The sequence below is a fragment of the Anabrus simplex genome, chromosome 1 (genome assembly GCF_040414725.1).
Source record: "Anabrus simplex isolate iqAnaSimp1 chromosome 1, ASM4041472v1, whole genome shotgun sequence".
Lineage (NCBI taxonomy): Eukaryota > Metazoa > Arthropoda > Insecta > Orthoptera > Tettigoniidae > Anabrus > Anabrus simplex.
The window spans coordinates 1441521471-1441538287 of NC_090265.1; the positions used below are offsets into that span (position 1 = coordinate 1441521471).

The 16817-nt window shown below is 39.0% G+C and overlaps 1 protein-coding gene and 1 non-coding gene across 2 annotated transcripts in view; one reads left to right on the forward strand and one right to left on the reverse strand.

Annotated features, from left to right (window-relative positions):
- LOC136860530 (pyruvate kinase-like) overlaps positions 1–16817 on the forward strand; it is a 272168-nt gene that overhangs the window by 141786 nt on the left and 113565 nt on the right. The window lies entirely within an intron of this gene.
- Positions 1196–1314, reverse strand: LOC136859436 (5S ribosomal RNA). The gene has a single exon (XR_010858999.2). It is a non-coding gene; the product is annotated as a 5S ribosomal RNA (ribosomal RNA).

The window sequence follows — 16817 nt, forward strand, 5'->3', positions numbered from 1 at the left end:
TCAACTCAAGTCTTGAAGCCACAGAGGCCATGATTGAATTACACAGAAAGTTGAAGACTAAACTGACAACAGAAGAAGTCATATTCATAGAATGAAGCCATCAGTTATGGCTTAATTACAAATTACTGATTTGCCCAATTGGAAAAATGAAGACTCCCATTTACACGGTTAATGAATGTAATCTACTTTTAATACACGCTTTAATTAGTTTCACCGCATCTGCTCTCCTCTGCGTCCCCTAGTTCCTTCATCCTTCCGCCATAAGGGTTTAGTGTGTCATCACACTATCGAACGCCATGATTCAGATCTCCAGGCCAGTTGCCATGCTGGTGTCCATAGATCGATGCTTTCTGATTGACTGGGTGGTCCGGATAGCTTTAATTTGCGCAGACAATCAGGTAGGTCGTCTCCGTCGTACATTAACCGCACTTGCGTTGAATAAACCGTGTTTTAGGAAAAGGAAATGACTTTGCTATTCCCGCTAACTGGGCGTTATTCCGGCCCTTATAGCTCCTACCGAAACAATCGCGCACATACTGCCCTCACTGTTCGATTGAAATGAGACTTCTTATCTATGAGGATATGAATTAATCTTATTATTTGCTCAGAATAAGCCCTTAATACATTTCCTATTCTCAGTTAGAACATTTGCCCTGTGCTGCTTTGTCTCTATGCTGCGGTCTATCGATACACACCGTATGCCGTCCAATCTTCAATAGCCGAGAGTGACACTTGAAACTACCCTCTTTTATAGTATTTCACAAACTATGACACTTGAGGGGTACCACCGAACAGACGCCATTCCTTCGTGTAGTGTCCCACTGGCATTTCAACGGACATTCAAAACATGGATAAATAGTGTACTGAATTCCAGTGGAGCTAACCAAACCCCATGGCACTACTGCCCTTGAAGGGCCTTTGCCTACTAAGCGACCGCCCGAAGGCCTGCAGATTACGAGGTGTCACGTGGTCAGCACGAAGAATCCTCTCGGCCGTTTTTCTTGACTTTCTAGACCGGGGCCGCTACCTCACCGTCAGATAGCTCCTCAATTCTAATTACGTAGGCTGAGTGGATCTCGAACCAGCCCTCAGGTCCAGGTAAAAATTCCTCACCTGGCTGGGAATCAAACCAGGGGCCTCCGGGTGAGAGGCAGGAACGCTACCCCTTCACCACGGAGCCGGCAAAAGGGAATTGAGCCAACGGCACGTGGTATTCCCAAGCGGTCACCCATCCAAGTACTGACCACGCCCAATGTTGCTTACCTGCGGTGATCGGACGAGAACCGGTGTATTCAACATGGTATGGCCGCTGGCGTTTCAGTGGAGCTGAGAGGAAATAAACGTGAGGGGTGAATGGGTGGACCGAGCAAAATTTGAAGTTCAGGAAAACCAATTAATATTTTGATAATTATATATTTCCTTTCTCTTTTCAGCTGATTAACAATTTAACGCTGCAATAACCATCAATAGAATATTTATTTAACAGTTGAGTTAAAAGCTCAGGCAACAGCAATATTTAACGAAAACTAAACTACATAAATTTAGACGTAAGGAAGAGCTTAGAAGCTCTGAATACATTACACAAAAGCACCTCGGAGTAAATGAGGGCGAAGCTCCTAAGAATGGAAGCTTAGATACCTATCCCAATAATGATCAGCTCATATTGACTTAGGCTGATTCTCCACGAGCAGGTAAAACGCCGCTGTTCGCCCGCCTGAACGCTCAAACTTTTTGTCTATTCTACACGAGCGGTTGAATTGACGCCTGTAAACAGCGCCAAAAACGCCGGCGACACGCGCAGCCATTCTCCACCAGCGATAAACTCGCCTTACTGTAATGATGGATGTCGTACAAATAGATTGTGTTGTCGGAGCTGTTAAACTACAGTTATTAGCAATATTAAAAAGTAAACCTGGTAAGAAAAGACGTTGGTGGACTCACCCTGCGTTATCGAATCGGCTCGCCACTGGACAATTTCATTTAAAGTTGTGCGAACACAGGAACTATCCGGAAATGTTTTTCCAATATTATAGAATGTCAGTTGCTTCATTCGATGAGCTTTTTGAACTTATTGAGTTGCGTATTACTAAACGAGTGAAGTGGTAGTTTAGGGGAAGTCCTGAAATTTAATTCTCAAATATTTATATTTTTCGTGGTCTTATCAATAAATATTACATAAATCAAGTTATATAGAATTAAATTTCCGATCATTTATGTCTCATACATGTTTACTGTACCGGCTATGATAACAGAGACATTCATGAATTTATATTTTTGTTGCTAAGTCCATATCAACGCCGAACCAGGAGAAAATGGGTTAACAGAATATGATGAAAATCGGTACATAGAGTCGGGGAATAAGAAACTACAGTCTAAGCTATAAACAATTTTATTCACCCTGGATGAAACTGCAGTTTAGGAAAAGGCACCTAAAATGTATTTTTAATACCTACAGTAAGTTATTGGTCCTATCGAAAAGTACTGCATAACAAAAGTTAGAGATAATGCAATTTCCGATCATTTAGGTTTTATTGCCAAAGACCGTAGCCGTGTTGAAACACCTGATCCCGTGAGATCTCCGAAGTTAAGCAACATTGGGCGTGGTCAAGATTGTGATGGGTTGCCACACCGGATCCCGTGAGATCTCCGAAGTTAAGCAACATTGGGCGTGGTCAAGCTTGGGATGGATTGCCACACGCTGTTGGTGGGGGTAAGGGAATGGAGGAGCGGAAAAGAACTGGCCACTCCACCGCACGTAAACTCCGGCTCAGGCACACCTTTGCGGAGGTTCGGACCTGCCTTCGAGCGGAATACACCCTTACCTTTATGTTTTATTCAGTTTCACCACACCGACTATGATAAGAGTGGTATTTCAGAGTCGGAAGAAAACTAAATGTGAAGGCCTACTATATCGAAAGCGCATAACATGCATCAACAATAACATTATATTGACCATTGTTTGTTGTAATGTTCTTTGTCTCTTATGCTGCCGCCTAACTTCGATATATGGAATTACTGCTGCGTACAGAGTATAACAGCCTGACTGAATATTGGCTGGAAATAGCTGGGGAGTTAGATAACGTTCATCTTCAGCATCCCATTCCTCTGGTTCATACATTTCCTGATACTGCTAGTACGTAAGACATTGGTTCATCATAGTATTCCAGCTATTCGATCCCTACCCTGACGCGCTGTTTTGAATGAGCAGAGTGCACATTTAAGGCAGAGGCTCACTTAGTAGTAGTAGTAGTAGTAGTAGTATGACCTGGTCTAGAATTACAATTTAGGTCTACTCCAAATTATAGCACCACAATTCACTAAATAATTCAAAATTCAACCCTAAAAAGAAAAACTTCTTCCGCTTCACTTTTATTGAATCTGTATTCATTTTATTCCAAATTAGCCGTGTAGAGGGGCTTTCTCCTCTGGCTTTGAGGAAGAATTTGCCTCCAAGTCAGATAGTTTCTTCGCCCACCAGTGTAGTGAATTGAGATTTTCCGATTCATTGTGTATTGTTAGGAAACAGCGTAGTAGATTTTGCCCTGGGACTCTCCACTATTCGACCCTGTCTCCCCACCCCCCCCCCCCCCAAGAAAAAAGACGAAGAGTGTTCACGGATCACGATTGTCTGCGGCTTGGTCACTCCAGTTCTGAAAATTTGGATTGTTAGATCGCAAGCGTAGTACTGTTCATTAAAAGTGAGAAAATGCGTGGTTTTTCATTTGATCGAGTATTTCATATCAAAAGATTGCTTTTAATCGCCTCTTTCCTACTGACATCATTGTAATGACCTATGTTCATTTCAGTTGGGAAAATGACTAATACAGTCTTTCTGAGGATATAAAAAAGGCAGGTGGAGATTGAGTGTCTGCCATGATAGTGCTCCCCAACTTGATTTTGACTGACGGTAGCCAAGCGGGCCTATTGTTACAATGGATATTCCCTAATACAGTCTTCCCGTCGCGTTTCTAGGGTAACGTTAAGAGCTATGGAACTTAATGCAGTCTTGCTCACAACATGTACACTACCCAACCTAGAATTCTGTATACAATGTAGAATTCCGTAGCGAAGCACGGGTACATCAGCTAGCAAAGAATATACTACACTTCAGGCAGTTCCTATCATGCGACAGAGGCGGGTGAACTGCTGACTGCCGCCACGTGGAGAATGATTCGCTGTTCTACCGCTAGCGGGAATGACGCCTCTGCTGGCGTTAGACCCGCCTGCCCGCTCATGGACGCGTCCACCCGCGGCGTGCAAACCGCCCGTGTAGACAGCTCTACAAATACCCCATAGTTCTGTTCCACAAGCGCTTTTGTAGCGGGCGAACAGCGGCGTTTTACCTGCTCGTGGAGAATGAGCCTTAAAAGATCATACACAGTTTCGATTAGGCCGGCCTGTACAGTTTACCAAACTATTCCTGAAACATTAAGTAAAGAAGCCGTAGCTACTCACATATTTACAAAGTTCGGGACTCAACCCAGATGTGAATTTGACCAAAGAAAATACTACAAATGACCTAGAAAGCAATATTACAATTAAGGGGTAACAACCCGTTGTTTAAAAGGTAAGTACACTCGTTATTTACAGGTGAATGTACAGAAAAACGGATCGAAGGATCCAAATAAGCAGGAAGAGAAGGCTCATACTACATGACTGTGAAATGGAGAGAAAAATAGTTTGAGGCAGATGTTGAGGAAAGTAGAAGAGAAGAAGGAGGGGAAGAAGAAGTTGGTGGTGTTTCGCGTCGGTACCAACCAGGTAAGGGAAGAAGATATAAGGTATAAGTAGTTGGGGATGTGTGGCATCTGGTAAATGCAGCATGGTTAAAGATTAAGGAAGCGGATATTGTCATCAGTGGAATACTGTGTCAGAGGGATACTGCCTAGAGGGTGATTGGGGAATTAAATGAGACCATGGAGTGGGTATGTGGGAAACGGGAGTGGTTCGTATACGTACGGGAATTAGTTTGGATGGGTTATAGCTAGGTACATTCAGGGTAACGGGATGGTCTAGGGAGCGGTGATAAGGGTACAGGGATCTGGAAGTCAAGGAGGGATGACATAAAAATGTTAGTGTGAACTGTAGAAGTAATATAAAGTTAGGAATAGAATAAAGTAATTTAACAGATATATACTTACCAGATATTGTAATAGGAGTTGAATCATGGCTGAGAAATGATATAATGGATGCAGGTATTTTCTCACGGAACTGGAGTGTGTATCGTAGAGACAGGATAGGAATGGTAGGAGGGGGTATCATTCTGGTGAAAGAAGAATTTGTAAACTACGAAAAAGTTAAAGATGACAAACATGAAATTCTAGGAGTAAGGCTCACTTCTAAAGATAATAGCAAACTTGATGTCTTTGTAGTGTACAGACCGGGAAAGGGTAGCTTTGACGCTGTTTCACAATTATTTGATAACATAATCAGCTATGTGGTAAACGACATGGAAAGAAATCTGATTGTAGCGGGAGATCTGGATTTACCAAATGTCAATTGGGAAAGTAATGCGAACGACAGGAAGCATGATCCACCTACTCACCTCAGCTACTAACAAAATATCGTGGACCGGTCGGAAATGGCTATAGACAGTCAGGAACTGAATCCTGGCCTACTACACTAATGCATAAAAGTATAAAAAGGCGTGAGCCCAAAGCAGAGATCAGATAAATAGGATAAATAGATAAATAGGATTTATTATCAAAAGGTTGTCCGAACAGAGCACAAAATAAAAAAAAGAGGAGACATAAGGGAAACAGTTACCGTACTCACGTACATAGTCTCTGAAGTTTTCTAAAATACATACGAGTCTTTCGCTTGTTTAATAACCATCTCATAACATTCTTGCATTTATCTTATTCAATAGAGGCATGGGGAAGGGCAATACCAACTGGTTAAGTTAATACCAGACAGTTGTATAAGGTTTGTTGTAAAACATTTATTCCATTGGAACAAAGCACCAATTAGAGATATATAGCGGCTTTTAAAGAAAATGTTGTCGTCGTTCCAGATAAAACAAAAGTAATCCCACAGCCCGTCAAACCTTCTCAAAAAGCATACAACAATTTCCAAGGAGTCATAATATCTCAGAAATGAAAGTAGTAGAAGCAAAGCGGGCAGACAAGTATAATTATAGATACGGAGATTATAAGGAGGATAAAAAGGCGTTGCCATAGTTACCGGCAACGCCGGGAGTGAAATTTCTGGTTCATAATGGGTGGGAAGGAGAGGGATCTGCGCTCAGATGGCCTTCACTTAAACCGCAGTGGTACGTGTAAGTTAGGAAATTCGTTTGGAAGGGTAATAGGGAGGTACATTCAGGGAAACGGGGTTGTCTAGGGAGTGGTGATAAGGGTACAGATCTGGAAGTCAAGTGGGCACGACATAAAAATGTTAGTGTTGAACTGTAGAAGTACTGTAAAGAAATTAATAGAATTAAGTAATTTAATAGATATAAATTTACCAGATATTGTAATAGGAGTTGAATGATGACTGAGGAATGATATAATGGATGCCGACATTTTCTCACGGAATTGGAGTGTGTATCGTAGAGATAGGATTGGAATGGTGGGAGGGGGAGTTTTCGTTCTGATGAAAGAATAATTTGTAAACTACGAAAAAGTTAAAGATGACAAACATGAAATTCTAGGATTAAGGCTCATTTCTAAAGATAATAGGCAACTTGATATCTTTGGAGGGTACAGACCGGGAAAGGTCAGCGCTGACAAGGATCCAGAATTATTTGGTAAGATAATAATCTTTGCGAGAAAGGACTTGGAAAGGAATGTGATTGCAGCGGGAGATCTGGATTTACCAAATGTCAATTGGGAAGGAAATGCGAACGACAGGAAGCACGAGCAACAAATGGCAAATAAGCTAATATGGAAAGGACAGCTGATTCAGAAAGTGACGGAACCAACTAGCCTCTTCAGTCCCGAGCTTGTTTTTGCATTCGTTGGATTATAGTTTTCTCAAATAAATTTTAAAAATTCACCAAAGTATGTAGTATGTTTCACTAAGTTGTTTTATGACGTGTAGCATATATGCTACATCAGGACTCAGAGTTGACTTTCCTACCATTATTATTTTTGCTTTAAATTGTTTTGTATTATTGTGAGTAAAGAAAACCACATGTAGAGCATATGCTACATACGGACTGAGGAGGCTAGAAGGTTAAATATCTTGGACGTGGAACTGATGAAACCAGACTGAGCTCTATAGAGAAACAGAAGTAATCGCTGGTATTAACGATTATGAAGCTTTATTTGCCGTAGTTAAAAATAAATGTGAAAGAAAGCAAGGTTTTAAAAGTAGGTCTATTAGGCAGTACCATATGGCTGATAAAGCAGGCATGAGGCAGTTTAAAAAAAGTAAATATGATCGGTGGAAAACGGAAAATAAGAATATAAACAGACTCTGGGATGGGTTTAAAGGAGTTGTTGAAGAATGTGAAAACAGGTTTTTACCTTTAAATGTGGTAAGGAATTTTAAAGACCCACCGTATTATAATAGAGAAATAAAGAGACTAAGAAGGAGGTGCAGACTGGAAAGAAATAGAGTTCGAAATGGCTCTGGAAGTAAGGAGAAATTGAAGGAACTCACTAGGAAATTGAATCGAGCAAATAAGGCAGCTAAGGATAATATGATGGCAAGCATAACTGGCAGTCATACAAGTTTTAGTGAAAAATGGAAGGGTATGTATAGGTACTTTAATGCAGAAACTGGTTCCATGAAGGACATTCCAGAAATAATTAATGAACAAGGGGAGTGTGTATGTGAGGATCTTCAAAATGCAGTAGTATTCAGTCAGCAGTATGTAAAGATTGTTAGTTACAAGGATAATGTCCAGATAGAGGAGGTGATTAATGCTAAATAAGTATTAACATTTACATATACCAATGATATTTACAATAAGATACAAGAGTTAAAAACTAAAAAAGGGGCTGGGATTGATAAGATTTCTGGGGATATACTAAAGACGATGGGTTGGGATATAGTGCCATATCTGAAGAACTTATTTGATTGTTGTTTAGTTAAAGGAGCTATACCAAATGAATGGAGAGTTGCTATAGTAGCCCCTCTGTATAAAGGAAAAGGTGACAGACATAAAGCTGAAAATTACAGGCCAGTAAACTTGACATGCGTTTCACGTAAACATTGGGAAGGCATTCTTTTTAATTATATTAGACATGTTTGCGAAATTAATAACTGGTTCGATAGAAGGCAATTCGGTTTTAGGAAACGTTATTCCACTGAAGCTCAACTTATAGGATTCCAGCAAGTTATAACAGATATTTTAGATTCAGGAGGTCAAATGGACTGTATCGCGATTGACCTGTATAAAGCATTGGATAGGGGGGATCATGGGAGACTACTGGCAAAAATAAGTACACGTGGACTAGATAAAAGAGTGACTGAATGGGTTGCTATATTTATAGAAAATATATTTCAGAGAATTAGAGTAGGCGACCCTGTAATAATTAAGAGGGGAATTCCTCAAGGCAGTATATTGGACCTTTACGTTTTCCTATATATATAAATGATATGAGTAAGGAGCGGAATCAGAGGTAAAGCTTTTTCCGGATGATGTTATTCTGCTATTTTGCTTTACGTCGCACCGACACAGATAGGTCTTATGGCGACGATGGGATAGGAAAGGCCTAGGAAGTGGAAGAAGCGGCCGTACAGCCCCGGCATTTGCCTGGTGTGAAAATGGGAACCACGGAAAACCATCTTCAGGGCTGCCGACAGTGGGGCTCGAACCCACTATCGCCCGATTACTGGATACTGGCCGCACTTAAGCGACTGCAGCTCGGTGATGTTATTCTGTATAGAGAAATAAATAAGTTACAGATTGTGAGCAACTGCAACATGACCTCGATAATGTTGTGAGATGGACAGCGGTCAATTGTATGATGAAAAACGGGTTTAAAACTCAGCTTGTGAGTTCCACAAATGGGGAAAAGTCCTCTCAGTTTTAATTACTGAGTTGATGGGGTGAAAGATCCTTTTTAGGAATCATTGTAAGTACCTGGGTGTTAATATAAGGAAAGATCTTCATTGGGGTAAACACATAAATGGGATTGTAAATAAAGGATGCAGATCTCTGCACATGGTTATGACGGTGTTTAGGAGTTGTAGTAAGGATGTAAAGGACAGGGCAAAGAAGCCTCTGGTAAGACCCCAACTAGAGTATGGTTCCAGTGTATGGGACCCTCAGCAGAATTCCTTGATTCAAGAACTGGAAAAAATCCAAAGAAAAGCAGCTCGATTTGTTCTGGGTGATTTCTGACAAGAGGGGTAGTGTTACAAAAATGTTGCAAAGTTTGGGCTGGGAAGAACTTGGAGAAAAGACGAGCTGCTCGACTAAGTAGTACTTTTCGAGCTGTCAGCGGAGAGATGGCATGGAATGACATTAGTAGACGAATATGTTTGAGTGGCGTTTATAAAAGTAGGAAAGATCACAATATTAAGGTAAATTTGGAATTCAGTAGGATAAATTGTGGCAAAGATTCATTTATAGGAAGGAGAGTTAGGGATTGGAAGAACTTACCAACGGAGATGTTCAATAAATTTCCAGTCTCATTTAAATCATTTAGGAAAAGACTAGGAAAACAACAGATAGGGAATCTGCCACCTGGGCCACTGCCCTATATGCAGATCAGTATTGAGTGATGGGTTGATACCGAAGCAAAACAAACATGAGCCAATGATGATAAGTTGAATAGAAAATAAAATCCATAAATAGGCAAATAACATGGCTGAGCAAGCCAGGAACAAGGATAAGATAATAATAATAATAATAATAATAATAATAATAATAATAATAATAATAATAATAATAATAATAATAAAGCTAAAGGCAAACATTAACAAGGCACTGAAAAATGATGCCGATCCGACAATCACACAACGCACATTGCACATATACACGTAGAGACCAAATGTGTATAGAATAAAATGTAGTATTAAGGCACGTTACGATAATGACCGTAACAGCATGATAAAAGTCAGTCGATGGCTTATTAGCTTGATCCGAGAGTACAGATCAGATTATCTGGGTGGTCGCTACGTAGGCAAGGCTCACCCAGTCACCACAATAACCAAACAACACATAAGCTATGAAACATATTCATATCACACGAAATGGCGAACATGAATCGTACATCATTAGCGCTTCAAACATATTACACAACATGGCCTCAAGCCAGACGTCGCACTCGAAGAGGATGTGAACAGGTCTCAAATGTAGAGTAATCCACAAACAACCACATCACACACACACCTATCAAAAAGATCAGTTTTGCCTTTCGTCTACGTAGGAACATACTTATATATATATCAAGTAAACATGAAGAAAAAGGGAAGACACGTAAATAGGTCCGCCATAATAAATATGAAGTACAAAATACCGAATAGGGATCACATAGTACACTAACCTAGCATAACTGTAGCACGCCAAGGAAAAGGAAATTTAAACAAATACCTGGAGTTCGAAGGATAAGAATCCAAACATATTAAGTAATCATGTACGTTGACTCGAAGCAGAGAGTCACGTAGGGAAAAATCATAAATCTTTTTGTAGTAACTTTTAAAAGATACGAGAATCATCTCGTAGCCTTGCATCTCCATCTTTTTACTCAAGCCTTCTTCTTATCTTATAGTCAGAGAGCATACAAAGCAAGTTTTAGATTGAAAGAAATGCTTTGGCAATTCATAATTACATGTGTTGCCTTCTGTCTCGTCGGGAAGAAGTAGACGTCAAGTTAGAAAACATTTACCAATTTTCAATGAACTGACTTATGACATCGATATTAGACAATAAAATATGAAGACAATTACGTGTGGGTGTGACACAATGACCAACAAATGGCAAATAAGTTAATATGGGAAGGACAGCTGATTCAGAAAATGATGGAACCAACTAGAGGGAAGAATATCCTGGACATGGTGCTGGTAAAACCAGATGAGCTCTATAGAGAAAACGAATAGATGGTATTAGTGATCATGAAGCTGTTTTGAAGTATTTAAAAATAAATGTGATAGAAAAGAGGCTGATAAAGCAGGCATGAGGGAGTTTTTAAAAATTAATTGTGATAGGTGAACGGCAAATAAAAATGTAAACCGGCTCTGAGATGGGCATAAGGCAATTGTTAAGAAACGTGAAAACAGGTTTGTACCTTTAAAGGTGGTAAGGAATGGTAGAGACCCTGCTTATTATAATAGAAAACTAAAGAGACTAAGAGGGAGGTGCAGACTGAAAGAAATAGAGTTAGGAATGGCTGTGGAAGTAAGGAAAAATTGAAGGTACTTACCAGGAAATTGAATATAGCAAAGAATTCAGCTAAGGATAACACGATGGCAAGCATAATTGGCAGTCATACAAATTTCAGTGAAAAAAGGAGGGTATGTAAAGGTACTTTAAGGCAGAAACAGGTTCTAAGTATTCCAAGAATCATTAATGAACGAGGGGAGTGTATATGTGAGGGTCTTCAAAAGGCAGAAGTATTCAGTCAGCAGTATGTAAAGATTGTTGGTTACAGGGATAATGGCCAGATAGAGGAGGAGACTAATGCTAAAGAAGTATTCAAATTTATATATTATAACAATGACATTTACAATAAGATACAATATTTGAAAACTAGAAAAGTGGCTGGAATTGATAAGATTTCTGGGAAATTACTAAATGCAATGCGTAATGATATAGTACCATATCTTAAGTACCGGTACTTATTTCATCATTGTTTTAACGAAGTAGCTATACTGTACTCGGGTGATGTGGCCCACAATTTAATCATGATTTTATATCCGAAGGAGAATATGTTACGCATATTGAAATGGGAAGAATCGGTGAACAGTATTCAGGCCCAAGGAAATGTGGACTAAGATGAGCCGGCTGCGCGACATATTGGAGCCATAGGGATTATTCTGTCACAATGGCCAGAGTTCTGTCTCCCAGTAGAGTGCCAATTAGTTTACCGACCAGAAGATTTGGATGTCTCCAATATGCCTCGTACAGGAAGAGAAAGGAGAGCTAGAAATATTGGCAGAGGTTACAACATTAGCTCTGTGAAGATGTATTTCTGTCAGGCAGAAGTTTCCACTACGTCATGAATTCTCGGAAACTGAAGATTGGAAAGACCAGCAACTCAGGGTGAATGTGTGTTAAGTTGTCAGGGAGGAAGATTCAAATAAACCGCTCGCTCTGGCCCAATCACAAAATTCATTTGGCCGGCCAGGAATACCATCTTGAAAGAAATGAATTGGAACATCAGTTATTTCCGAAATTAATCATTAATTAAATATTGCAATTATAAGTATTAAATCAAAGAAGATTTTGTGGCGTCATGCGTAAAAGAATCAGTTGTAAATTTAATAAATTAAAGAATGAAATTTCTGGAACTGGGGCATCTCGAACGCTATTGGCCGGAAGGTGACCACGCTATGAGAGACGCCGCTTAACCCGCGAAATGTTGAAGAGCGATATCTGCTAATATCTCTGAGATCTGCTATCGTTAGGATATAATATTAAACCATGTGTATGTTCCAGACGAGGGGATTAATTTTGTATAAATTATAATCTTTTATTCGGACTGCCAGTGCCGATTTGAGAAAACCACCCCCTCTCTGCAATGCGTGACGTCAGTTAATCCAGCAGTAAGGCCCTCCATCCATACATACGAGTGAAAGGAACATACCACACTCTCAATTGTATTCTGATCTCGGCCGAAGTGACGTGTCGTTCTGAGTCATGTAGTTGCGTCCCAGTCACCCGCGTTCGAGTGAAATTTAGATCCAGCCAGATCTTGTTACGATCTGAGCTGACTATTCGTACATTATGAATTCGAGTAGATGTGTAGTAGTCAGAGAGTAATAAACTGTCTTCTTTGAAATTAACAGTGAGAGCAGAAATAGTAAGCTGTGTGAAGGACAGTCAGTATAAGTTATAGCGAAGAATGTTAGTAGTCTGTAATTGAGCCTGTAACGTAGGACGGTGAGATAAGCGATACTGTCCGCCGGAAACATGAACACAAAAGTGCGGATTGATAATATTTCGGACGCGCCGTATCGGGACTCGTGAAACGCGCCGGGCGATTTATTCGACACTACATCGTTTGCGTCCCAGTCCTTTGTGCGGGAAAGGACGAAATAAGTGTAAATAATTAGTGTAAATAAAAATTTGGATCTTAGGTACCTCAATGTGATCATATGTTAAAATAAAATATAAATGTGTGTTAAAATATCAAAATATCAAATCAGTGTTACAGTGGCGGAATGCCGTGATATAGAATGTAATTGTGAAATGAAACCAGTCACCATGGAGGAGTAGACGGACGAAGGCCGAATGAGCCTCTCGTCCGTAATATGCCGACCTAGGATATCAACCAAAGAGATGAGTACTAATCTGTAAATTGTTTGGGAATGTTACTGTTTTAGGAGGAAAACAGTATTATTTTGACTTGGTTACTGCGTGTAACATATGGATCGCTTCCCAAGTCCATTGTAAATTTAGGATAAACGGACGGAGTTAAAATTTGGTGGTGTAAATTCTGGGTCAGATTCAGTAATATATTTCCTTTGTTGTACATAGTTTATCGTAGGTGTGGGGTAGTAATTTAAGATTTGCATGTATTATAATGTGAGTCGAGTCGAGGTTTTCTCGATATTGATGTTGTGTTTAGTGTTTGAACTGACCCATAATTTGCTTTTTTTTTTTTTGTCAGTCATTTGATGACAAGTTGTGTGAAAATTTCTATGCGAAATCCAGCCACATGCAATGCCAGTGGTCTCCGTTGTATTGATTTCTTAAATTTACGTTTATGAATTTGTAGGAAAGGTCACTAATAATAATTCAGGATGCTTAGATTTGCGGTGATTATAAAAGAGAATACATTGTCGGGATGTAAATATAATATTTAAATATAAACAGTGCTAAACCTTAAAATTTAAAGGGATTATATGCTAAAATAAACAGGAATCGGTAATGACAGACTAGCTCTTCTAATTGGACTTAAAATATGGTGTTAATTAAAATTTGTGAAATAATGCTTATGTATGCTAATACCGATGATAATAAACCCTAAATACTAGTTAAACGTGTTGTTTAAATTACGGTTCTAATATAAATAAACGTCAGATATTTAATGTGCAAGTAGTGGCAGGACCAGGTAGGCCTAATAATTAAGTATTCATGATTGTCAAATTTAGGCGAATAGAAAGTCACGCCCTTGTGATTATTTGTGGAGACTGACATCAGAAATAGATCAAGTGTGAAGAGAGACGTTGCGAAAATCATGCAGTCAGGAGATAGATATATCGTACTACGTCGTCGATGAGATATAAGTAAGTCGAAGACTCTGTGATTAATAATAGAATAAATTTACGTTGAGAATGAGGAAGGATAGAATTCCGTATGGGGACACTTACTGTATAATGAAGCTGTGTTGAAAGATATTGTGATACGAAAAAATGTATGAAAACATGATAAACACAGAGAATATTAGTGTACGAATACGGGCAATGAAAGCAGAGTAAGATTGAATTAGGTAGAGTGCAGGATTCGCACCCGTGGTAGTACGTACGAGATAGATGGACTGCACACATAGTCATTTGAAATACTACGGACCCAAAGATTAAAGAGGTTGAGATTCCACATAAATGATCGTATGGTGTGATGATTAAGAATGACAAGTGATGGTAATAATAATAATAATAATAATAATAATAATAATAATAATAATAACAGATCTAAAATTAGACCATGTTAATGAAGGGACGATGATAAATATGTTAAGGAGAAATATAACTAATGATTTAAAACCAATAATAATGTTATGACGGTGATAAATCATAGTGATCGAAGGTAATAATAAAAATTATCGTAAATAATTATAATAATGATCTTTTGATATTGAATGACTGTAAACGTGGTCGGTATATTGAGATGTCTATGGACGTAAACAAATCATAACCCTAATAATATTAATATAATAAAATCATTTGAATACTGCATCCAGTAATAATAAATTATAGTAATCATAAGATTATAGCTTCGGCAATCGTAAATAATATTAATAATAATAATAATAATAATAATAATAATAATAATAATAATAATAATAATAATAATAATAATATCTGACAGGAGCAAGTTAAATTACGCGGATGTCATTCGTTTGATTGCACTAAATTGAGGTATCAATCACTACTGATCTGCACTTAGGACAGTCGCCCAGGTGGCAGATTACCTATCTGTTGTTTCCCTAGCATTTTCTTAAATGATCTCAAAGAAATCGGAAAATTATTGAACATTTCTCTTGGTAAGTTATTCCAATCCCTAACTCCCCTTCCTATAAACGAATATTTGCCCCAAATTGTCCTCTTGAATTCCAACTTTATTTTCATGTTGTGATCTTTCCTACTTTTAAAGACACCACTCAAATTCGTCTACTGATGTCCTCCCACGCCATCTCTCCACTGACAGCTCGGGACATACCACTTAATCGAGCAGCTCGTCTCCTTTTTCCCAAGTCTTCCCAGCCCAAACTTTGCAACATTTTTGTAACGCTACTCTTTTGTCGGAAATCACCCAGAACAAATCGAGCTGCTTTTCTTTGGATTTTTCCAGTTCTTGAATCAAGTAATCCTGGTGAGGGTCCCATACAGTGGAACCATACTCTAGTTGGGGTCTTACCAGAGACTTATATGCCCTCTCCTTTACATCCTTACTACAAGCCCTAAATACCCTCATAACCATGTGCAGAAATCTGTACCCTTCATTAGTAATGATATTTATGTGATTACCCCAATGAAGGTCTTTCCTTATATTAACGCCTAGGTACCTGCAATGATCCCCAAAAGGAACTTTCACTCCATCACCACAGTAATTCAAACTGAGAGGACTTTTCCTATTTGTGAAACTCACAACCTGACTTTCAACCCCGTTTATCATCATACCATTGCCCACCGTCCATCTCACAACAGTATCGAGGTCACCCTGCAGCCGCTCACGATCTTGTAACTTATTTATTACTCTTTACAGAATAACATCATCTGCAAACAGCCTTATCTCTGATTCCACTTCTTTACACATATCATTGATATATATATAAGAAAACATAAAGGTCCAATAATACTGCCTTGAGGAATTATCCTCTTAATAACTTGGATAAATAATAATTCTACTAATAAAACAATATAAATTTATTAAGGATGAGCTGTGTGTTTAATAGAAAAAATTGTTACAATAAGTTGTATAATATTGTATTTTGGGAAAATTTTCTTCTCTTGTTAATTTAATATCTAGTGCTTAACAATAATGTATTTTAGTGTACCATTTGCCACCGAGGTAGACACCTCTTTGATGTATTTGATGTATTTGATGTATACTGTTTTATTTTAATTTCTAATTATTAATTCCAGCAATAAGCAATTTTGAGAAATATCGGAAGTAGATAAGGAAGTAAAGAACCGATACTCAGAGAACGATTTCAACAGTGGCTATCGATGAAACACGAACCTCAAACGAGAACGATAGAAAGCTAAAGCACATTATAATGCAAGCAACTGACACACTGTTGCATTTACAAAACGTGAAGGCAACACGAAAGAACACACACGAAAGAACACCGCACGTATTTCTGAGAGCAAGGCATCAGAGACTGATCTTGCAGTGCAGGCTCAGCGTCCCTGTCCCCTAGACTCACTTCGCGCTGCTTGCTGCTGTATGTCCGACTGGTACGGGGACCTGGGGCGGTAGGTGTGCTGTAGGCTTCCCTCCGTCAGATCGCCACTGCTAACGAATAACCAAGCGT